Below are 25,360 nucleotides of genomic sequence, written 5' to 3' on the forward strand. Positions count from 1 at the left end.
GTCTTTTATTCTGGTTATAAGTGGGGTCTCCGGAAGCAGAGGAAGCACACGGCTCTTCTTAAAATTGAAGGTGTTTATGCCTGAGATGAAACTGAATTTTATCTAGGCAAGAGATGTGCTTATGTGTACAAAGCAAAGAATAACACAGTGACGCCTGGAAGAAAATCTAACAAAACCAGAGTAACCTGGGGAAAGGTGTCCAGCTAAGGCCATTGGACACAGAATCCATGTGATGCTGTACCCGTCAAGGATTTAAACTTATTGAAAAATAAATAAATAAAAGTGGATGTGCTCTCCTGTTAAAAAAAAAAAAAGAGAGAGAGAGAGATTGAGAGAGAACTGATGACAGTGGGTGAAATCAACTCTTGAAATTTGGGGGTCCCTGGGAGAAGATGAAGGGTGACAAGCCTTTTTCAGATGCGAGCCATTGCAGTATGTTTGTACACTGATAGGAATGATTCAGTAGAAAGGGAAAAATTGTTGATGCAGGAGAAAGAACAACTGGAGCAGTGTTCTCGAGAAGGCAAAGGGAGAACGGGATCTGAGATCCGAATGAAGAGGTTGGCCTTGGAAAAGTAAATCCCTAGAAAAGGGAGTGAGCGCACGGTTCAGGCACAAGTAGTTTGGTCGATGTGACTGCGGGTGGGAGTTTGTGGACATTCGCTTAGGCAATTGAGGCAATGTTCTCAGTGAAAAAGGGAAGCAAAATCATCAGCTGAACGTGAGGCTAGGGAGGAGGTCTTGGAAGTAGGAGGAAAACGTGTGAAATAACCACTCAGGAGAATGGTCAGTTGAAAGGATTAAGGAATGCAGCTTTGAGGTTGCCTGTCGATATCACAGGCTGGCTTTTGGTGAAGGACCTGGCTTTTGGTTTCGGGGATCGGGCCCTGATTGTTTAAGATAAACTTGGAAGTGAGTCATGATAGAATTAGTTCTGATGATTGTTTATGGGAAAATGTGAGACTAGCTCTAAATATAGCCTCCTTCTTAGCATCAGTTTCTTAAGTGTTATGTCACTTGCTAAGGCACGATCTGGCACGAGAAGAGATGGTCCTACCAGGCAAGAAATACCCATGTGGACTCACCTTAGATCCTGCTGCAGGCAGTGTAACGAGAGGAGGAATGAATGAGGACCTCATAAGGTATAAGGTAAAGGGTAATGTAGAACCATCAGGAGGCAAGAAGGAAACGTCACAAGTTCACTAAGGGTTGAAGATGACATTGAATGGGGTGGAGGGCTATGTCAGTTAGCCTTCTCTTGCTGGGAGTGGTGATGGGGCTTATCCGTAGATGGGCTCCAGGGATCTGGGAATCTCTCAAACTGTTTACATATTTTTTGCTACATGTCAAAAATCTGGTTTCTGAGCACCAGCTCTGTAAGGGATTTTTAGCAAAATCTCAAAGGGAGCTTACGCTGGAACTGTTAAAAGCCTAGGTTTTTAAAACACAGATGAATTCTAATTCAGTAACGCTGAGCTTGGACAAGTCACTCCATCATTTTATATCCTATATCCTAGGCTGCTGTGAGGATAAAAAACAAATCAAGCACTGATCAGACCCTAGCAGAGAGCTGAACTTGATGAAATGTCAAGAAAAAGTGACCAGAAAGGTCAGGAATCATTAGACAGGTATTTAAGAAACATTTTCACCAAGGACATGTCACCAAGGATAAAGCAGTCCCTAGATAATTGAGAATCAGAAAAAGAAAAAAAAGGTAATACCTACCATCAAGACTCCTTACGGCCAACTTCAATATTCAGCCACAACAGGTTAACTGGTACTGGCTTTTCTCCCATCACGAACAAGTAGAAAACTGGATAAATGACATGAAGCAGCACAGGGCAAGAGGCAGGGAAGAACTGACATCTCTTATAAAAGGGAACCGAATGAGGTGAGCTCTGTGATAGGCTTGCTTTTTGCCTGGAGATAGTTTCCAGCAGCTGTGCAGGGAGAGGAGACCCAAGCAGAGCCTTTGGAAATCTTGCCCATTGAGGCTTGAGATTGAGGTGGCTGAAAGTTATGAGGCAAAGTACTAAAGAGGAAGGAGGAACCCAGTGAAAAAAGTACTGGCAATCTGCACGCAGTCCCCTTGAATGTGTTGGTGGAAACCCAACTGCACGTGGGTAGGAAGGATAAAACTCCAGGGGGCTGGGTTGGTTTAATCAAACATCAGTCAGTGTAATTCCCTCTACCAAGAGAATCGTTAGGAGATTCTCAATAGAGGCAGAAAAGCTGCTTGACAAAATTCAACACCCATTCATGATTATAACAACACAGGGAAAAACAAACCTTTTAGCCCACTGGAAATTGAAGGAACTTACTTAACCTGAAGAAAGACCTCTACCAAAAACATAGAGCAGACATCATACTCAGTGGTAAAAAGGTTGAACACTCTCCCCTAGGATCAGGAACAGAGCAGCACGGCGCACTCTCATCACGTCTATTGAGCATCCTATCTGAGGTCCTAGTTGGTTCAATAAAGCACTAAAAAGAATAAAAGCACATAGAGAACAGATCTGTGGTTGCCAAGGGGTAGAGGGAAGGAAGTGGGATGGAGGGGGTTTGGGGTTGGTAGACGCAAACTATTATATTTAGAGTGGAGAAGCAATGATGTCCTACTGTCCAGCAGGGGGAATTATAGCCAATCTCTTAGAGGAGAACATGGCAGAAGTTAATATGAGAAAAAAATATATATACGTGTGTGTGTGTATATATATATATGTATGACTAGGTCACTAGGCTGTACAGCAGAAATTGATACAACACAGTAAATCAATTATACTCTACTAAAAGTAAAATAAAATTTAAAAAAGAAATAAAAGGCATATAGATTGGAAAAAAAGAATTGTTCTTATTCATAGACAACATGACTATGTGTACGGAAAATCTAAAGATTCTACAAAAACGCTACTAGAAATATTAAGTGAATTTAGTAAGTCTGAAGGAAACTTCAGTAAGGCTTTAAACTTTAGTAAGGCTGATGAATATATAAAAAGCAGTAGAATTCCTGCCACTTACAACAACATCGAAAAATAAAATGCTTAGGAGTTCCCATTGTGGCTCAGCAGGTTGAGAATCCAGCTAGTATCCATGAGGATGTGGGTTTGATCCCTGGCCTCACTCAGTGGGTTAAAGGACCCAGCATTGCCGTGAGCTGTAGTGTAATTCACAGGCATGGCTCAGATCTGGTGTTGCTGTGGCTATAGTAGCCTGGAAACCTCCATGTGCAGTGCATGAGGCCCTAAAAGACAAAAACAAACAAAAAAACACAAAACCTTACATTAATGTAACAAGATATCAAAATACGTTACATATAAGACCTATCCATGGAAAACTCTAAAATATTGCCGAGAAACATTAAATAAGATCTAAATAAATGGAAAGATGTACTGTGATCATGGATTGGAAGACCAATCCATTACATTAGCATGATGTCAATTCTCCCCCAAACATAACTGCAATCAGAATGCCAACGGGGGAGTTCCCATTGTGGCTCAGCAGAAATGAACCCAACTAGTATCCATGAGGACACGGGTTCGATCCTTGGCCTTACTCAGCAAATTAAGGATCCAGTGTTGCTGTGAGCTGTGGTGTAGGCTGGCAGCCGCAATTCCCATTCAACCCCTAGCCTGGGAACTTCCATATGCTGTAGGTGTGGCTCTAAAGAGCAAATAAAATAAAATAAAACAAAGTAAAATAAAATAAAGCTGATTGTAAAACTTATATGAAAACACAAAAAACCTAGAATAAAAGACATTTAAAACAGAATTTTATTGTAGGACTTACACTGTCTCATTTTAAGAGCTTTAAAGCAAAAATCATCTTGACAGTGCAGTATTACGTAAAAAGAGACATACAGATCCACAGAACAGAGTAGGGGGAGCCCAGAAGCAGGACCACACATATATGATCAACTGACTTTCAACGAGGCTGGCAAGGTAACTAAATGGGGAAAAGATACTTTTCTCAACAAATGCATCTGGAACAACGGAATAGCCATACACCTTCACACTCACTTCACACTTAACTCACACTTACACAAAGAATTATTCAGAAGGGATCACAGACCTAAGTGCAAAAGCTTAAACTACTTAACTTCTTACAAAAAAAAAAAAAAAAAAAAAAACGGACTAAAATCTTTACAACTTAAAACAAAGACATACACGCCATGCAAAAATTGAGACATGGAACTTCATAAAAATTAAAGACATCTGCCCTACAAAAGACACTGTTAAGAAAATGAAAGGGCAAGCCATAGACTGGGAGAAGGTATTTACGATACATACATCTAACATATATGCATACATGCCAGTAACTTTAACAACTCACTAGTAAGACATACAATGCAGTTGAAAATGGGCAAAAGATTTGAATGAACACTTCACAAAAAGAATGCTTTTTTTTTTTTTTTTGGTCATTTCTTGGGCCACTCTCTTGGCATATGGAGGTTCCCAGGCTAAGGGTCAAATCGGAGCTGCAGCCACCGGTCTATGCCAGAGCCACAGCAACGCGGGATCCGAGCCGCGTCTGCGACCCACACCACAGCTCACAGCAACGCCAGATCCTTAACCCACTGAGCAAGGCCAGGGATCGAACCCTCAACCTCATGGTTCCTAGTTGGATGCGTTTCCACTGTGCCACAACAGGAACTCCTATATCTTGATTTTAGTGGTAGTTAGATGGTGCATTGTCAAAACTCGTAGAACTATACACTTGAAATGGGTATGTTTTATTGCATGTAAATTATACCAAAATAAAAATTTTTAAAAACACCTTGTTGTGAAATAAATAATACTGATACACACTGAGCTGACAGAGGAAAGCAAAAACCTCGGTATTTTTTGAGAGCTTAACCTGTGATGGTTCCCTAAGCTGTTCTGAGTGGTCCTTGGAAGGAGGAATCTATGTGGTATGAGGGAGCAGAGGAATTTCCTGTCTTACTAAGACTATATGGGCAGGTTCACAACTAGGAGAGGAGAACTATAACATTTAGGACTTCATTGAAAAATAATTATTGAGCACCTATGGATTACCTCTGCCCTTGTGTAATACATCAGAGACCAGGATAGAGTCCTTGCCCTCAGTGAGCGCCTCTTGTAGGTGTTGAGACAAAGACATAAATAGGTAATTACAATACAAAAATGTTTTCACGGGACAGGCAGAGGCACACCAGGTATTGAAGAGTGGCCCTTCAGCCAGCCTTGGGAGACAAGGAAGAACTCCCGGGAGCAATAAGATAACAAGCAAGATGAATCCTAAAAGATGAGTAGGAAGGATGGCCATTGGAGTGCCTTCTGGAACAAAGTCAGCAGCCTACTACAAGGCTCTAGATATACAAGGGAATTGATAGTGTACCCGGGATAATATTATTTAGGTCACTAGACCTGGAGGATCAATATAAGGAGGTGAGTGGCAGAAAAATGAAGCCGGAGAAGTTGCCAGGAGCGAGGTCATGATGAGCCTTGCTGGTCTCCATAGTAAACCCCACTGGTTTCCTCCTGAGCCTCCAACCCTCTCTCTTTTCCCCCAGATGGGATCCCTTTTTACACAGCCAGGTGCCCAAAGGAGAGCCCAGTGCTCCAGCTTATCTCATCAGCCCGTGACCCAACCCTAACCTAGCGGACAGAGAGGAAGCCTTCTGGAGGGCTTCAGGGAAAGGCTTCCTCCGTGGTAAGAAAGAGCCACAGAAAGTCTTTCTCTTCATCCTCTAGATGTCATGTCTGATGAGTCATTGCTCTGTCCATCCCGCTAGCAGCCTGAATGACTAAGCCAACACTGAAGGTGTCATGGCAAAAAGGGAAAAAACATCTGGATCCTGGTGGCATCGCCGAGCTGCTGAATCAAACAGCCATGAAGCTTCTTACCATGGAAATTCCTGTTGTGAAAGTCAACAGTTTACTCATTGTTAGGTGAATTTGAGTTGAGCTTGCTCATTGTATCTTATTTCTCATTAAGGAGTTTAGACTGACTTGCAGAATAACCACGGATACTATTGGGAGAAATGGTTTAGATGTAGGGGCATCAATTAGAACTCTTTCTGATTATGGAAGTAGAAGCTTGACCCCAAATGACTTAAACCAAAAAAAGAGGGGGGGCGGAATTTGCTAAGAAAACTGAGCATGTGGGGAATAGAAATGGAGGTTTGGGAAAGGCTTACCCAGCACTCGAGGGTTATGACCAGGACCTATTTATTTCCTTCTCCATGTCCCTTCCTCAGCACTGACTCTCCTCTAAAGAAAGCCTCTTTGGGGGGTTCCTACGATGGCTGCGAGAAACTCTAGGGGCTCTGTACCTCATGTCTGGAAGAAATACCTCTAATTCTCTAGTGGCTCCAATGAGTCCAATGAGTTGGGAATTGAGTCCTGGTGACCCTGAATTGGCCTGACTTGGGTCATTTATCCATCTTTGAGCCAATCCCTACAGTCAGGAAGATGAGATGTGCTCACTGGATTAAAGAAATCAGAGCCCTTCCCTGAAGAAGGGATGGGGTCAATCTGACCCAAAATGTATCATGAGAAATTTCAAAGTACTGGTATAAAGCATAAGAGGGGGCTGCAGGCTAGGGAAGTGATTAAATGTCCAGAAAGGAGGTGATAGAGGAAGTTAAGAATCGCTCTCAGGTCTCTGGCTTAGGCATCTAGGAGAGACATGCACCAAGAGAAATGCCCTTCAGAAGGGTGAGTAAGATGAGCTATACTGTGAGATGTAGTGGCCACTGGTTATCAATTGTCTTGAAAGCAGGCATGAGGCAGTGGAAGCAGACGCCTGATTGCAGTAGTGGAGGAATATGTGGAGTGAGCAAGTGAACAGAGGGCAGGTAGGCATTCCTTGAAGGGTCTTAGAACCAGAGGGCAGGAGGGGGATGGAGGTCATAGCTAAAGGGATCTAGGAGGGGCGTTCTCATTGTGACTCGGCTGGTCACAAACCCGACTAGTGTCTATGGGGATTCGGGTTCGATCCCTGGCCTCACTCAGTGGGTTAAGGATCCAGCACTGCCGTGAACAGTGGTGTAGGTCGCAGATGTGGCTCGGATCCAGTGTCACTGTGAGCTGTGGTGTAGGCCAGCAGCCGCAGCTCCAATTCGACCCCTAGCCTGGGAACCTCCATGTGCCGTGGGTACAGTCCTAAAAAGCAAAGAATTAAAATAAATAAATAAAGAGACCTAGGAGGTCAGGAGAACTTTTTTTTTAAATATAGGAGAGATTTAAGCATGGTTTAATGCTAAAGGTGATAAGTGAAAAATATAAAAGGAAGAACAAGATTGAAAATATAGGCCGGAAATGGGGTGATTCATAGAAATGGGGTGATTCATCCTCTAGGAAGGATGACAGAGGGATAGAGAGCGCTATAGAATAATTGATCTTAAGGAAGAGCAAGGGACCATTCTTCACTGGGGTGGAACAGAAGGAGCAGAGGACCATAGCAGTGCACTGGGAAAGTGAATTCAGGAAGCCCAGGGAGAGGTCATCTGAAGCTTTCTAGTTTCTCAATGAAATACCAGATTCTACCTTCTGATGGGCAGGTGGGCAGAGACTGTGAAAGGTCAAAGACAGCCCCGAGGAAGAGTAGGAGAGAGAGTGGACCGGGAAAGTGCATGGAACTTTGCCATTCGTCCCACGTCATCTAGAAGATGTGTAGTCCTTTCTCCTGAAGACCCTGCCTTGCTCATAATCGATCATAAATATAATCAAAATCCAATGACTAGGACAATGTATTCATTATCTGTGGCCCATTAGATCACCTTCTAGTCTCATCAGACTCCAGCTCAGATGGACACGTGGAAGTCTTTTTCTCCCCTGGCTGTGAACTTGAGCTCTTAGGGGTTGGGCTTTGACTGATGTTTTCTTTTCTTTATTTTATTTTATTTTATTTTATTTTATTTTATTTTATTTTATTTTATTTTTTTGTCTTTTTAGGGCCACACCCACAGCATTTGGAGGTTCCCAGGATAGGGGTCGAATCGGAGCTGTAGCTGCTTTAGACACACCAGATCCGAGCCGTGTCTGCAACCTACACCGCAGCTCACGGCAATGCCAGATCCTTAACTCACTAAGCAAGGCCAGAGATCGAACCTGCATCCTCATGGATGCTAGTCAGATTCATTGTGTATAAGGCACAAATAAATTAGAGCATTAAAACACAGATTATAATTTCTAACCTAAAATACATATACTGGGAATGTCTACATCTCAAAACATTCTGTATTAAGAGTACATCCATCCAAGGGCATACAGGTCCGAGACCTCTATTGGCTAATTTTGTCTATTTTGCAGCACACCCAGAAATGCTTTCAGAGGTAAAATTTCCCTCCTCTAAATATTCCCTTAACCCTATAAGGTATCAACTCTCGGTCATAAGAAATAGTATTCATGAAAGATTGTTGGAAAGAAACACAGTACAGACATTTTTCTTTTTTTCTTGTCTTTTTAGAGCCATACCCATGGCATATGGAGGGTCCCAGGATAGGGTCGAATCAGAGCTATAACCTCTGGCCCATGCAACAACCACAGGAATGTCAGATCCAAGCTTCATCTGCAACCTACACCACAGCTCACAGCAATGCCGGATCCTTAACCCACTGAGCAAGGGCAGGGATCAAACCTGCATCCTTATGGATACCAGTCAGATTTGCTTCCACTGAGTCACGACGGGAACTCCCAGACATTTTTCAGGACCGCCACTGTTCAACATGACACCCATTAGCCACATGTGGCATTTACATTTAAATGAACTAAAACAAGAATTCATCATTAGTCCCCTGGCTACGCGTTAAGAGCTTAATAGCTTGTGTGGCTGCTGATATTGGACCATGCAGATAGAGAGCCTTTCTACAACAGCAGAAAATTCTCTTGGGCAACTCTGCCTTAGAGTTTCAACCCTTGGGTCAGTCCAGGCCCTCAGTGAACTCTGTACCGGAGCAGCATGGCTTGGGGCCTTTATATAATTGCTTCCATGCCCTTAGCCTACCATGAGAAACATTATCAGAAAAAGCCCCATCAACTCATGGTGGTGACTACTGCCAGAACTTTGTGAAAGACACCACCGCCCAGGTGCACAGTGTCTCTTATGAGGGTCCCTGGAAGAAATCATCACCCAGCGTCAGAGCAGCTCTGTTTCTCTTAAACACGGATTGTGTTCATCTTGCCCTTACTGCGATTCGTAAAGCTGATTCATTTGCCTTATGGTTTCCAGGCAAATTTAGAGCCTCTGTGAGTATATGTGTTTCCTGCCTTCATTTCCGTTCACAATTGATTTTACTTTGCGGTTGCATTGTTTTTACAACGACCTAACTCTTTCCTGTCATCGATGTAGGCTGTATGTAAACAGACATTACAGGCATATATACATATGTCTATGTGTGTGCATACACATAGGCATGCATGCATTCGACTGCCTTCCATTCACCATTCAGATATGTGTCCTTGAGATGAAAAAGTAGTCAAAGGAGTTCCCACTGTGGCTCAGTGGAAATGAATCTGACTAGCATCCATGAGGACGCAGGTTCGATCTCTGGCCTTGCTTAGTGAGTTATGGATCTGGCATTGCCGTGAGCTGCGGTGTAGTTCGCAGACACGGCTCAGATCTGGTGTGTCTGTGGCTGTGGCGTAGGCCAGCAGCTACAGCTCCGATTCGACCCCTATCCTGGGAACCTCCAAATGCTGTGGGTGTGGCCCTAAAAAGACAAAAATAAATAAATAAAAGAAAGAAAGAAAAGAAAACCTTAGTCAAAGCCCGACCCCTAAGAGCTCGAGTTCATCACTCTGGGATCTTTCTACCCTAAACCATTACTTTGGGGTACATAACAGATAACAGCATCATAACTGAGGCATCAGTGTCAGCGACAAATGTTCAAACCTAAGTTAGAGTCTGAGGCATTCAAAGGCTTTTCCTATTTGAAATGTAGCTGTCAGGGGCGATAATAGGCGGAGCAAAGGACTGGTCTGCATTGTGGCAACTGAAATGGTTTTCAGCACATTTTAGTATGTATTTAAGTCCCAGTCATGTTGACACAAGGTACTGTCGTTCTGACTTCATTCAATGGAGCCTTCTAACAAGCTACCCTCCCACCTGTCACTGATGATGTGACATGCATCTTACTCACACACTCTATTAAGCCACAAATAAATACAATGCATAATTATGCAGCATAGAGATGGATGAGGGATGCTATAGAAAAACTGAAATTTGAATTTCCAGGCTAATATGGCTCCTTCACAAGAAGGGGAAAAAAAAAAAAAACACTCTGAAAAGTTCGCCCTTTTTTCTTTTATTCTCCATATCAATTGATGCTTCACAGTACTGAATACTTACTAGGCACATTCTTTTCACTGCAGAAAAGGAAAAAAAAAATGCATTGTCCATACCCTCCATCAGTTGATCTTTGCTCAGGAGGCAAAGCTTAAATGAATGTAAGATGACAGCCTCCAAAGGCAGTCAAGTGAGCCACACAAACTTACATGTCTCGCAGGAGTTTGGGCCGGGGAAAGACAGGAGTGTCAAGGCAGCCGCTGGGCAGCATTCAAGAGCGGTGGCCTTTGGAGCACCTGCATGGAGAAGAGACACGGGTGACTCACGCAGGAGGAAAGGCAAGAGCAAAGACGCAGTCATGGGAATGCATGGACCTTTCAGGGGACAAGGAGCACATCAGCCTGGCAGCAGCAAACCCAGGTGGAGATGCTAACGGGCTGGAGAGTGACAAAACGGGCTGGGGAGTGACAAAACGGGCTGGGGAGTGGCTGAAGAGACCAAGCAGAGAACTTCGCAAATGCTGCACGCTCCGGCATTCCCCCTTGAACCATGGCACACGGTCAATACCATACCAAGTGTTTTCAGCCTCGGAAGGAAAAATAAGAGCCGCTCTGCAGCCAGTGTTCAGTGACAGAGTGAAGGCAGTGAGTTCCTGATGGCAGTTATCCAACACATGGTAATGAATCATTTTCAATCTTTACCTTCGTGCCATCCTTTATACTTTTGAAAGCTCTTTCTTATGCATCATTATTTAATCCTCAGACAATCTTTGGAGGTTGGGGGAGCAAGCGTTTGTTATCCTACTATGATAAAGGCGCTGAGCAGGTGTAACGGATAGGGGCTTGACTCCTCCGCACTCACGTGGGTACCAGTGGACTAAGGCAGCAGACACAGGTCCCTACCTCCCAGTTCTCTGCTACACCCCTTCCCTCCTTACTGCCTGACATTGCTGCTGCTTCACGCGCAGGCATTTGTAGCTCAGAGTCCCTTGACACTGGCATTGGGGATTTTCTCTTTAAATCCCACATCCTAAAAAACACACTAATTACAGTAGTGAGGGGGCGGTTATTCGGAACTTTCTGATTTTGAGGGAAATATGTGATAATTAAGAAAGACTGGTCATTCCATCTTCCCAGATGTTTCTAGGAGACATGCCTCTCTTTTTTTGGATTCTATACTGCCTGAAGACAAATGGATGGACTGTTTGATGTCCTGGGGGCTCTGTAAGCTGCAGTGATTCTGTAATTCTTTCCTCTAACAGTTGGCTTGGATGGCATTGTCAAGAATCCAAATCTCTTATTTAAAGTGCATCAGAGAGAAGTGCAGCTGGATATAAGCAATGTGAATATGTAGGATAACAGTGTAAATATTTTATAGACTGCAGCACAACAGAATTAAATACTTCTGCTTGGACAAATGAATCCTATCTTCAAAGCCATTGCAAAGAAGCGTATGTATTAAGTTCAGTACTTTTGCAAATAAGTGAACATACTGTGGTGTTTACATAATTGCATTTCTCCAAAATCTTAGCACCTTCTCAGCACTGTTGGGAGCACCCTTACCTATTGTTCTTACAAAGAACTCTTTTCTCTTGACAGTCTGGTAGATTATGCAACTCTATTTCAGTAATTAACTAATTGAGTCATATGTTTTTGTTCTTTCCTAACTGGTAAGCCTCCATCCTCCCTTTATTCTCAGAGTAGCATACAGCTACTTCCTCAGCTCAGAGCACTGACCCATCTGACTGACCCAGTTCTCAAAGGTACCCTTGTCACCACGCTCCCTCTGACCAAGGCCAGCACCCCTTGGAGTTCACTCTCCAGTCCTCACTGCAGGCTTTGACCCATGGTACTGTCTGATCTCAGACATCAGAAGTGTCTCAGAGACCAGGATGTAGCAGAAAGTTAAGACTAACCACCTGCACCCACTCCCATCACTGCTATTATACATAATCCTGGCAGTCCTCGCCAGAGCAATCAGGCAAGAAAAAGAAATAAAAAGGATCCAAATCAGAAAGGAAGACATAAAGTGGTCTCTATTTACAGATGACATGATCTTATATATTGAAACCCTAAATACCCCACCAAAAAAAAACAAAAAAACAAAATGAAACTGTTAGAACTAGTCAATAAATTCAATATACTTGGATACAAAATCAACATACAAAAATCAGTTGCATTTCTATATGCTAACAGCACACCACCTGAAAAGGAAATAAAGAAAACAATCCTTTGCGCAATGCTATCAAAAATAATAAAATACATGGAATAAATTTAACCAAGGAGGTAAAAAATCTGTACACTGAAAACTCCAAGACATTGATGAAAGAAACTGAAGAAGACACAAATAAATGGAAAGATACACTGTGATCATGGATTGGAATAATGTATATTTTCACAATGTCTACACTATCCAAAGCAAATCTACAAATTTGTGGCAATCTCTATCAAAATTCCAAGGCCATTGTTTTATAGAAATAGTGAAAAAAAATCCTAAAATTTGTATTAAAAAAAAAAAGAGTTCCTGTTGCAGCTCAGTGGGTTAAGAACCCACTAGGAAATCCCCGTTATGGCTCAGTGCAAATGAACCTGACCATTGTCCATGAGGATACGGGTTCAATCCCTGGCTTAGCTCAATGGGTTAAATTCAACTGTTAGCCTGGGAACTTCCACATGCTGCAGGTGCAGACCTAAAAAGCAAAAAAAAAAAAAAAAAAAAAAAAGTAATTAAAAAAAGTTTTTTTAAATCTGACTAGTATCCATGAGGAAGTGGGTTCTATCCCTGGCCTTTTCAGTAGGTTATGGATCCTGCACTTCTGCAAGCTGCATCATATACCACAGCTGTAGCTCAGATCCCAAGTTGCTGTGACTATGGTATAGGCTAGCAGCTGCAGCTCTGATTCAAACCCAGCCCAAGAACTTACATATGCCATGGGTGTGGCCCAAAGAAGACCAAAAACAGAAAAACAACAACAACAACAAAAAACACCTAAAATAGCCAAAGCAATCTGAGAAAGAAGAACAAACCTGGAATCATCACACTTTCTGATTTCAAACTATATTACAAAGCTATAATAATCAAAATAGTATTGTACTGGCATAAAAAAGACAAATAGATCAATGCGACAGAATGAAGAGCCCAGAAATAAACCCACATACATACAGTCAACTAATATTTGACAAGAGCGCCAACAACACTCAGTGGGGAAAACATAGTCTCTGCAATAAATGGTGCTGGGAAAACTGGACAACCACCTGTGAAAGAATGAATCTGGATCCCTATCTCACACCACTTACAAAAATTCCTTTGAAATGGATTAAAAACTTAAATATAACCGTAAAACTCCTAGAAGAAAACATGGGGAATCTCTTGTTGACATTGGTCTAGACAATGATTTTTTGAATATAGCCAGGAAAGCACAGACAACAGCAAAAGTAAGCAAATTGAACTACATCAAACTGAAAATCTTCTGCACAACAAAAGAAGCAATCAACAAAATGAAAAAGGCAGTTTATGGAATGGGAGAATATTTGCAAATCATATATCTGATAATATCCAAAATATATAAGGAACTCCTAGAACTCAATACCAAAAAATAAAGAATCCTATTTTAAAGTGGGCAAAGGACCTGAATAAGCATTTTTCCAAAAAGACATACAGGTGGTCAACGACTTCATTAAAAGGTGCTCAGTATCACTAACCATCAGGGGAATGAAAATCAAAACTACAAGAGCACCTCACACCTGTTAAAATGAGCATGGAGGTGGGGAGGGAGGGAGACAAGAGCTGGCAAGAATAGGAGTTAAAGGGAAAACTTGTTCTCTCTCGGTGGGAATGTAAGTTGGTGCAGCCACTATAGAAAACAGTATAGGAGTTCCCGTCGTGGCGCAGTGGTTAACGAATCCAACTAGGAACCATGAGGTTGCGGGTTCGGTCCCTGCCCTTGCTCAGTGGGTTAACGATCTGGCGTTGCCGTGAGCTGTGGTGTAGGTTGTAGACGCGGCTCAGATCTGGCGTTGCTGTGGCTCTGGCATAGGCCGGTGGCTACAGCTCCAATTCAACCCCTAGCCTGGGAACCTCCATATGCCGCAGGAGCGGCCCAAGAAATAGCAACAACAACAACAACAACAACCAAAAAAAAAAAAAAAAAAGACAAAAAGACAAAAAAAAAAAAAAAAAAAGAAAACAGTATAGAGGTACCTCAATAAAACTAAAAATAGAACTACCCTATGATCCAGCAACCCCACTTCTGGGTGTACACCCAAAGGAAATGATACCAGCGTCTTGAAGAGATAGCTGCACTCCCACGTTCAATGCAACATTATTTCCAATAACCAAGACTTGGAAACAATCTGAGTGTCCATCAACGGATGAATGGATAAAGACAATGTGAGTAGGAGTTCATGTCATGGCTCAGTGGTTAATGAATCTGACTAGGAACCATGAGGTTGCAGGTTTGATCCCTGGCCTCACTCAGTGGGTTAAGGATCCGGTATTGCTGTGAGCTGTGGCATTGCCATGAGCTATGGTGTAGGTCGCAGATGAGGCTGGGATCTGGCGTTGCTGTGGCTCTGGTGTAGGCCGGTGGCTACAGCTCCGATTAGAGCCCTAGCCTGGGAACCTCCATATGCCGAGGGTGGGGCCCTAGAAAAGAACAAACAAACAAACAAAAAAAGATAATGTGAGTGTGTGTGTGTGTGTGTGTGTGTGTGTGTGTGTATATGACTATATGTGGAATATTATTCAACTATAAACAAGAATAAAATCCTACCATTTGCAACAACGTGGATAAAACTTAAGGGCATTACACTAAGTAAAATAAGTCAGACAAAGACGAATATGACATCACCCCACATGTGGAATCTAAAACAAACAAACAAACTAGATTTCTCACTGGGGCGTGATGGGTTAAGAATCTGACTCGGGTCTCTGTGGAGGTTCAGGTTGGATCCCTTGCGTGGGAACAGCCATATGCCGCAGGTGCAGCCATAAATAAATAAATATTTAAAAAAAAAAAAACTCATAGAAACAGAGAGAGTGGAGAAATGGTTACCAGGGGTGGGAGGAGGAAGAGAAGCGGGGGTCAAATAGGGAAACACTGGTGCAAACTTCCAGTTATAAGATAAGTGCTAGAGACGTAGGCCCCTCGTAGTGACTCTAGTTAACAATACTATGTTGTGTGCTTGAAAGGTGCTAAGAACGTAAATCTTAAAAGTTCTCACCACAAGGAGTTCCCGTCTTTGCACAATGGTTAACGAATTGGACTAGGAACCATGAGGTTGCGAGTTCGATCCCTGGCCTCGTTCAGTGGGTTAAGGATCCAGCGTTGCCGTGAGCTGTGGTGTAGATCGCAGACGTGGCTTGGATACTGCATTGCTATGGCTGTGGTGTAGGCCGGTGGCTACAGCTCCAATTCGACCCCTAGCCTGGAAACCTCCATATGCCGCAGGAGTGGCCCAAGAAATGGCAAAAAGACCAAAAAAAAAAAAAAAAAATTCTCACCACAAAAAAAATAAAATAAAAATAAAAAGCAACAGTGAAGTGATAGATGTGGTTACTCACCTTACAGTGGGAATTATTATGCAGAATATACATGTATCACATTACCGCTTTGTACACCTTAAACTTTCACAATGTGATATGTCAGTTATATCTCAGTAGAGCTGCGGGGGCGGGGGGCGGACATCCAGCACACAGCCACAGCCAGCCACCTCTGTGCCTTCTCTGACCCCCTGCTTTGGATCCCCTGCCACCCCCGCCCCTCCCCTTCTCAGGAAGGTTCACCATGGATTATCACCCGCTCCCCTCGAGTTTTCAAGTTTCCTCTTAAGTCCTTCTGTGAGACCTTCCCTCTATCAATCCTTTTTGGAAAGGCAAGAAGGACTGTGTCTCTGTATTTACACTAATGTCCCCATAAATGCGGGTGACAGAGCCATCCACCTGTGCCAGAGCGTGGTACCTCCTCCTGTACTGTCCATCACACCTGTGATATGACAGGTTTATATTTAATAACCCTGCCTTTATTAAATTTTGAAAAGAGACTAATTAATATTCATAAAATGTAAGGCATAAAACACGTTATGCCTTTAAGGTTTAAGGCAGAAAAACATTTAGTAAAAAAATCACGTACCCACCTTAAAGTTTAATGAATAAAACATAATACTACCTTTGAAACCCCTGGGGCCTCTGTCACAGCTTCTTCCCAGCCCCCTGCCCCTTGCCACCTGCCTAGAAGTAAATCCTCTTCACAACTTTGACATTCCTCTTTCATTCCTTTGCTTTTCAGTCTAGCTTTACCGCATTTGTTTTCTATTCTTACACAGTGTATTATATAATTATATGGGCTTTTGACTTTACATAATAGGATCTCCTTACAGAATATGTGTTGTTTTGTCACTGACTTTTTTTAGTCAATGTTATGTTCCTGGAATTCAATCATGTTTCACTGCTGTGCAGTATTTCATTTCATGAATATATAACAATGTCTTGTATCCATTCCACTGTTCGTGCATATATAGGTCATTTCCCACTTGTTTGTTTGTGTTGCCATCACAAGCCATGCGGGTATGTCCTAGAGTACCATGTACAATGATGGCTTTAAAGTCTACCTAGGAATGGAAGAGCTGGGTCAACGGCTCGTTAGTTTAACAAGATTACACCAAATTATTTTCTCAACGTTACTGCATCAATTTACACTCCCACAAGCAGAGTCTAAGTATGTTTTTCCACATGCTCACCAGCTTGCTAATGTCCAAACGTTAAATGTTGCCATTCTGATGAAATACACATAATGAATTTACCATCTTAATTATTTTTCGGTGTACATCTCAGGGGCAGTGAGTGCATTCTCCTTGTACAACCCTCACCTCCATCTCCAGAACTCTTCATCCCGCAGAACTGAAACTCTGTCCCCATTAACCAAAAACACCTCGTTCAGCAGTGGCAACCGGTCTCCATCCTGGGTCTATGACTTTGACCATCTCAGGTACTTCACATAAGGAAAATCATACAGTATTTGTCTTTTTGCTGGCTTATTTCTAAAAGCATAATGTCCTCAAAGTTCACTCATGAGGTAGCGTGTGCCAGAATTTCCTTCTTTTTTTAAGGCTGAATAAAATTCCGTTTTAGGCATAAGCCACATCTTGTTTATCTCTTCATCTGTTGATGGACACTTGGAATGCTTCCACGTTGTGGCTGTTGTAAGGAATGCTGCTATGAACTTCGGTATTCAAATATCTCTTTTGAGATCCTGCCTTCAGTTCTCAGGGGGATATACCCAGAAGTAAAATTGCTGGATCATAAAGTAGGTCTTTTTTTAATTTTTTAATAAAATACATACTATCTTCTGTGTGGCTACATCACTTTACATTTGCACCAGCAGTGCACAAGGTTTGTAATTTCTCCAAATTCTCATAAGTATTTATGATTTTCTACTTTGGTTGGGTTTTGTTCTGTGCTGTTTTTGGGTTTTGGTTTTTGTTTGTTCTTGCTTTTTAGGGCTGCACCCACAGCATATGGAGATTCCCAGGCTAGGGGTCGAATCGGAGCTACAACTGCCAGCCTATGTCACAGCCACGGCAACGGCAGATCCGAGCCGTGTCTGCAACCTATACCAGAGCTCATAGCAATGCTGGATCCTTAACCCACTGAGCAAGGCCAGGGATCGAACCTGCATCCTCATGGATGCTAGTCAGATTTGTAAACCACTGAGCCATGACAGAAACTCCTGTTTTGTTTTTATAGTAGCCATCCTAATGGATGTGAAGTGGAATAACACATTGTATTTTAGTTTTTATTTCTCTCATTATTAATGAAGTTGAAAGTTTTGTCAGATTGGCCATTCTCTTAATTAAATCCTGTAATTCTTTGCCCATTTTGATTTTCAGCTATCCTATGCATATTAATTTGTAAGATTTCTTTCTTTCTTTCTTTCTTTTTTTTTTTTTTTTTTTTTTTTTTTTTGTCTTTTTAGGGCTACACCTGCGACATATGGAAGTTCCCAGGCTAGGGGTCAAATCGGAGCTGTAGCTGCCAGCCGGCACCACAGCCACACAAGGTGGGATCTCAGAGGCATCTGCAACCCACACCACAGTGCATGGCAACACCAGATCCTTCACCCACTGAGCGAGGCCAGGGATTGAACCAGCATCCTCTGGTTATTAGTCAAGTTTGTCACCGCTGAGCCACAACTGGAACTCCCTTATTTATTTATTTATTTATTTATTAAGATTTCATTATATATGCTGGATATTAATCCAGTTCTTTTGTTACAAATTTCTTTTCTTAGCTTGTGGTTTAATTTCACTTCATTTATACTGTATTTTTTACAAAAGGAAGTTCTTAAAGTTGACATTTAATGAATAGTTTCCTTACAGTCTGTAGTTCTTGTAAATTGTTTAAGAAAATTTTCTCTTACCCAAGGCAAAAAAAAAAAGGGTGTCTTAAATTGTCTTCTAAAACTTGTATAATTTAAACTTTACATCGAAGTCTTTGCTCTATTTGTAATGAATTTTGTTAACGAAATGAACTAGAGATCCAGTCTCCTTTTTATGCATATGAATGTCATCCTGTCCAAGCAATCCTTACAAGAAGGCCTTATCATCCCTTACTGAGCGACCTTGAGACTCTTGTGCGTCAAGTGTAAATTTATGTGTGCCCTTTTTACTGGTTCTCCTTGATATTACTTTGTTCCTTTTCTGTGCTTTCTTGTACTTTACTGTGTACTGTTCACTATCCTCGTGGAAGATGTTTGTGGGGAATTTTTTTTTTTTTTGTCTTTTTTTTAATGGAGGTTCCCAGGCTAGGAGTCGAATCAGAGCTGTAGCTTCCAGCCTATACTACAGCCGCAGCAACGCGGGATCTGAGCCGCATCTGCGATCTACACCACAGCTCACAGCAACGCCGGATCCTTAACCCACTGAGCAAGGCCAGGGATCGAACCTGCATCCTCCTGGTTCCTAGTTAGATTCGTTTCTGCTGAGCTACGATGAGACCTCCATTGTGGGGAATTCTTTGAGGCCCAGGATAAAGAGTATCTTTATCCAGGAAGGTCCCCCTCCCCCCCCAGAATCTTGAATTACCATTCTAGGTCCACTTCCACCAAGTTCACTGTGTCAGCTTCCCTGGACCACCCAGACAATACCAGTCCCAGCTGCAAATCCGTGGTAAGGCATCCCGCATCCGCGGCCTTCCGAGGATGCTTGCTCACGTGCCTCTGTGACTCTTCCCTGTCAGCATCTGTGCACCTTGCCCTGGCTTGAGCTCACCGCCAGGCTTACTCCCCATTCCTCTTTTTCTGACGCAGCATCCCTCGGGATCCCAGCTTGATGGCGGGGAAGCTTTGCTATACTTCACACCCAGAAGGAGACTAAGTTCTTGACTTCTTTCCTCTTGGCCCTTCCTGTCCCCCAAAACTGAGGCCCAGATTTGCTAGGTTCCAGAATACTCTCAGAGCAACTTTGGAGTTCTGCATATCTGTTTCTCACGTTTCCTTATATTTTTTCCCGGTGTTGATTACTGCCTGTCAGCAAGCTTTGCATATATGGATGCTTTTATTCAATATTATAGAGCCAAATTCTTAACTGTATTAATGAAAGGCTTGGTTCAAATAATATGTCATAGGAACTAGAATCAATCACTATCTCTTTCCTCAGCACTGCCTAAAGAACAGAAGAAACAAATTCTCAAATGTCCCCTTAGAAAGGTTACTGCTCCTAAAAAAATCAACCCTCTAGAGAAGGTATCTCTTTTTTTGTTTGTTTGTTTTTTTAGGGCTGTACCCTCGGCATATAGAGATTCCCAGGCTAGGGGTCAAATCGGAGCTACAGCTGTTGGCCTACACCACAGCCACAGCAACTCAGGATCCGAGCCGCATCTGCAACCTACAGCACAGCTCACGGCAACACCAGATCCTTAACCTACTGAGCAAGGCCAGGGATCAAACCTGCAACCTCGTGGTTCCCAGTTGGATTCACTTCTGCTGCACCATGACGGGAACTCCCTAGAGAAGATATCTTTTAAGAGAGGAAGGAAGGCACTTAAAATGCGGCCTTAGAATATGCCTGCGGTTGGTACGAGTCAATGGAAGAAGAAAGGAAGGAACAAAGGAACATAAGTGCAATCAGGTATATGCATCTCCTGCTTTAAAGTCTGCTTAGATTGTAGACCAGACCCAAAGCGACCATGGCCTTAAGCCATTATTTAGTGCTGAAAATGAATCACCGTGTCCCAATAAACAGATCATATCACATCACAAATCTTTCCTGGTACTCTGACTAAATGTTTGTAAAGTGCTTATGTAAAGCTTATTAAATGCACTTGCAAATCGAAGACATTGACTTCGGTTACAACAAAGGAATGCGGGCAAGGTAGACAGAAGAATTTCCTGGAAGTGAGTATTGTTAAGCCAGGAAATACAAACATGTGGCGGAATCTCCTTCACAGATGGCATTTAAGTTTTCCCATGATTCTGGGATTCTCTCTATATCTGTAATAAAATCAGTGTTCTCCCGTAGAAAGAACGGGGACGGGCAAGATGCCCTTGGCATTTCATTCCAGCCTTGGGATTCTAGTCATCTAACTCTTGGGAAACCAATGGCTCAACTTCAATTTGGGTCAAAAGAAGATCTTCCTAAGAGGCCACGAGATAGTTTTTAATAGCCATGGGTAATGAAGGAACCCCTGACAGGTCCTCAGCTCAAATTTCATTGTCACTAAGGCTCCTGCACCCAAATGGCATTTTAAAGAGTCTTAAAATAAGTGCCTATTTGAACAAGTAGCCAAAATCAGCCTACATCCCAGGGTTCTCTGAGCTCCTTAGGTCTCTGAGTTTACTCTATTATAATAACATAGTGTCTCTTCTGCGGATTTTTGCTGGCATTTTCTTTTGGCAACATTTTCTTCATCCATCACTGCTTGGTCTGTAGCAGTTGGTGGGAAGGATTTTGGCTTTGATCAATAGGTTCTCTCTACAAAAAGAACTGAGGTTGTAGTGTTTTTTGGACACCTGGAACATATCTTTTCTCTGGAGACCAGTAGACTTTACCACCAGCATGTTAGAATTTTTCAGTTTTGACCTCTTTTTTTTTTTTTTTTTTTTTTTGTCTTTTCTAGGGCCGCACCCGCAGTATATGGAGCTTCCCAGGCTGGGGGTCTAATCCGAGCTGTAGCCACCAGCCTACACCAGAGCCACAGCAATGTGGATCCAAGCCACATCTGCGACCTACACCATAGTTCACGGCAACGCAGTGATCCTTAACCCACTGAGTGAGCCCAGGGATCGAACCCGCAACCTCATGGTTCCTAGTTGGATTTGTTAACCACTGAGCCACACAGTAACTCCAGAATTTTTCAGTTTTATGAATAGTCTTCAAAAACCTTTGAGCCTGAGAGATGTTATAGGTTTATAGCACAAACCCATAAAATCTGCATTCACCCCAAGACCTTGAGACCGTCTCTAAGACTGGTAACATCTGTATAGGTGTCCCCAGGTCCCAAGCCTCCTTTATTGGATCTGCCTAACATACCACAGTCAGATTAACATTCCTGGAGAAGTTCTAGGCACGTCTTTTTCTTAATGAAGCATTCTCAGGTTTCCCTTTCATTTTTTGAGGTTCATCCATCCAATCATCTTCCCCCACAACCCTGCTCAGCCCCACCAGCCACTTGGCTCAGGTTGCTTTCCCCACTCCCCCACCATGTTCATCCGCATTTCTCACCCTTGCTCCTCTTTTTAGAGAGGGACGGACACTGATCCAGGATCTCCCTGCTTCTGAGGCAGGATAATTAATAACTCAGGTAGTTAGTGTAGGAGCCTGGGCTTCAGTGCATTCTCTGATACGGTCGTTGACTAACGTCTGGCTTAAGGGTTCCAGGGAGTAACATCCCCACAGGCCTTGCTGCCTGTAGGGAGTGTATCTGTTCTACACCCAGATAGATATGAATCAGTAACCCCCTCCTCAACTGATGATAGAAAAGAAACGAGAGGAGTGGCGACTCACAGTCTAAGGAAAGGAAGAGCTAAGAAACCATGCAACTTATGGGGCATTTCCACCTCTAAGACCCCTATTGGACAAGGGCTGATACAGGTAACTGGGCAATGCCAGTGGGAGAAAACCATATTCTTCTGGACCCCATGTTGGTACCCCCATCTTTAAGGGAGAAAAACCCCTGTAGGACAACAGAGAAGGGGACGCTTCCTCCCCTCTCCCAGTGTCTATGGGACTGACACTGGGAGTCAGTAATCTTCCTGTTATTAAAATGTTGCCTGCTTGCTGCCTGTTTTCGAAGTTCATTCTTCTGCTCTGTGACCAAGAACCCGGATTCCGATAACATCTTTCTGGCATCATCTCCTTCCTCTCTACCTCCCGCACTAACCACCATCACCTCCTTCATCAGAACCCAAGCTGCCCTCTCTGGTTCTTAGCCACTGTCCTGATCAGTGCCTGGAAGACACCAGTCTGCAGAAGAACGGGGTACACACTGATCACGTCCACCCCGCCTTCTCTCTCTTATACTTCTTCCTCAAATATGATAACAATAGCAGCAATGAGTACGTGTTTGAATGATGCCTTTTAATCCTGGCCACATTTCATCTTACTGATGAAGGAAGCAAGATTCAGGGAAGTTACCTTCTTCTTAGATATTCGACTGCAGAGTGGAGATTCAAATCCAGAAAAGTCTGGCTCCAAAGCAAATACCCTTTACAACTTGTGATGACAGGACAAGTTTCTTCTCTTCCACCCCTCTGGTTTCCTTCTTTCCAAGATTCCCTAGTAGATAATTTAGTTATTTAAGATGCAATCTAGCACAGAAGAAAGACACAGGCCTTGGAACCACTCAAACATGCATTAGAATTACGTCTTCAAGACTTACTAGTGAACTTGCTTTGGGCCAGTGACTTCACCTGTCCGTCCTCTGATTTTCTCATCTCTTAAAACAAGATTAGAATGCCCTAGAGCCCAGCACAAAGTCTGGTCCATCACAGACATTCAGTTAAACGTTGATTCATTTCGCTCTTCTTTCTTTACCTCATTATTTTTCTTTTATCTTCTCTTGTTTCCTCTTTGTATTTCTTTATTATTTTCTTTGATTCTATCTATCTCAGTTTGATAACATCCAGGATTGAAACATGATAGCATCCCCACTGAAAACATCCCGAGCCCTCAGGGGACAATTGGGAAAATTTGAATACTAGATATTCATTTGTTTTGAGAACAAAGTATTGCATGCCACATCAGTAAACAAAAGATGTCACAGTCAGAAGTGGTTACAGCCACCTGCAAGGGTGAACCTGTGAGCCCTGAGGGAACTCAGGAAGGAAAAAAAGAATGCCTGCTATCTAGCAGCCATCAGACTGCAGCCACTCCCTAAGGTGAACCCTGAGGGCACTCAGGAGGTGCAAACACAGGACACTGGCCCCAGAGAGCTGAGGGGCAGATCAAAGGAAGGATTTCAGCGAGCCGGATCTTTGCATCCTCCCATATTTAGAAAAACACTTAATTCCTTAACTTGAGATATCTAGTTTTCTGTTATTAGCAGTAATCTCTTGTTCTATTACCTGCCCTTTGTTGCAAAACTCCTATATATCCTAGCTCCCACCTCACCTCCTTGGATGGAGATGCTGCCTCCCAGGCTTAAGTTCTCAGTTTTCTCCACGGAATAAAACATAACTCTCAATTTTTAGGTTGTGCGTATTTTTTAGTTGACAGTATATTAGAAGGATTGTGAATTTTTAGGTATAGTAATTTTACTATAATACTGTTTTTAAGGAGTTCTTTTTTTCCTGCGATATATACTAAAGTATTTATGGTGCAGTGATGCGATGTCTAGGATTTGCATCAATAAGACCCAGTAAAGGAGTTCCCATCCTGGCTCAGCAGAAACAAATCTAAGCAGTAACCATGAGGACTCAGGTGCAATCCCTGGCCTCGCTCAGTGGGTTAAGGATCTGGCGTTCCCTGAGCTGTGGTGTAGGTTGCTGATGCAGCTCTAATCTGGCCTGGCTGTGGCGTAGGTCATTGGCTACAGCTCCGATTTGACACCTAGCCTAGGAACTTCCATGTGCTGCAGGTGCAGCCCTGAAAAAACAAACAAACAAACAAAAAGACCCAGTGAAGCTGGGGTAAGGAGACAAGAGTGAGTAGAAGTACGGATGAGGTGAGATGGGCTTTGAAATGTAAACACCTCTGACTCGAACCCAGCCAAAACCCAGATTGGGAATTCTATCCATGAGCCAGGACTTGAACCCAGCCAAAACCCAGATTGGGACTTGAGCCCATGGTTTTTTAATTAAAATCACTTACCTGATGTCCAGACTTACTGAAGTTCAGGTTCTTTGTGTCTTGGTGCAGCCGAAATTCAGCAAGAAGCAAAGTGATAGGCCAGAAATAGAGCTATTACGGCAGGGCGTTTGTGAGGGACGCAAGCAGGCAGTAAAGAAGCTCTGCCCCGAGAATTCGGGGGGCTTCCTTTTTATAATCCAAGAAAAGCGGGGAGAGGGAAGAGACCGCCTTCTTCTGGATGTAAGACCTCAGGCTGACCTCGTTAGCTCCTCCTTCAGATCTGGTTAAGCAAGTACATTGGCCAAATGAGGTCCAACTAGGCCAGTCCTGGTGCTTATTCAAATCAGCCGCAGGGCGGTAACATAGTAACAGACGCTAAAACTTGTTGAGTCATCTCAGGGCTACTTTGGAAGGTCATCTTTCCCTTACATTCTGTCCTTGGTTCTAAGGCTCATTATCCTGCTGACCTTGAATGCAGGCCTCAGTGTATCATTCACTTAATGACCTGAGGCATAGCTCATGCTTTGATTTATGATTTTATCGTTAAGCAAGCTGCTTCACCCCATGATATTCTGATGGCTTTCTTGAGCGATCACTAACTGACAGGGGTCCCCCAAAGTTCTCCAGGTTTCCCTCTCTATCTGGGGTCCCCTCCTGGGACTCCTACAACCACCTGTGTGACCATCCTACTCCATCCCTATCAGCTTGAGTGGATAAATGCTGCAGCTCAGGGGTGGGTGCCTGGGCACTCATTGCACTATCACTCTCCACGTTTGTGTGGGTTCGAACATTTCCAAAATAAAACCTTTTCTAAAATGTCCAAGGCGGAA

The 25,360-nt window shown here is 43.0% G+C and overlaps 1 long non-coding RNA gene across 2 annotated transcripts; it reads right to left on the minus strand.

Moving 5' to 3' along the window:
- Window positions 1–10,254: 10,254 nt before the first annotated feature.
- LOC146403441 (uncharacterized) lies at window positions 10,255–24,736 on the minus strand. 2 transcript variants are annotated; one of them, XR_014803929.1, is made up of 4 exons: window positions 24,552–24,706; window positions 22,878–23,018; window positions 10,458–10,544; window positions 10,255–10,328 (listed from the first exon to the last, which is right to left on the minus strand). It is a non-coding gene; the product is annotated as an uncharacterized LOC146403441 (long non-coding RNA). The 2 variants fall into 2 exon arrangements; XR_014803930.1 differs by lacking the exon at window positions 22,878–23,018 and having other exon boundaries at window positions 24,552–24,736.
- Window positions 24,737–25,360: the final 624 nt, after the last annotated feature.

Source organism: Sus scrofa, chromosome 5 (assembly GCF_054392235.1).
Source record: "Sus scrofa isolate SSC_HxYL_T2T_F1_AM1 chromosome 5, Sscrofa_HxYL_maternal_Yorkshire_Landrace_v2.0, whole genome shotgun sequence".
NCBI lineage: Eukaryota > Metazoa > Chordata > Mammalia > Artiodactyla > Suidae > Sus > Sus scrofa.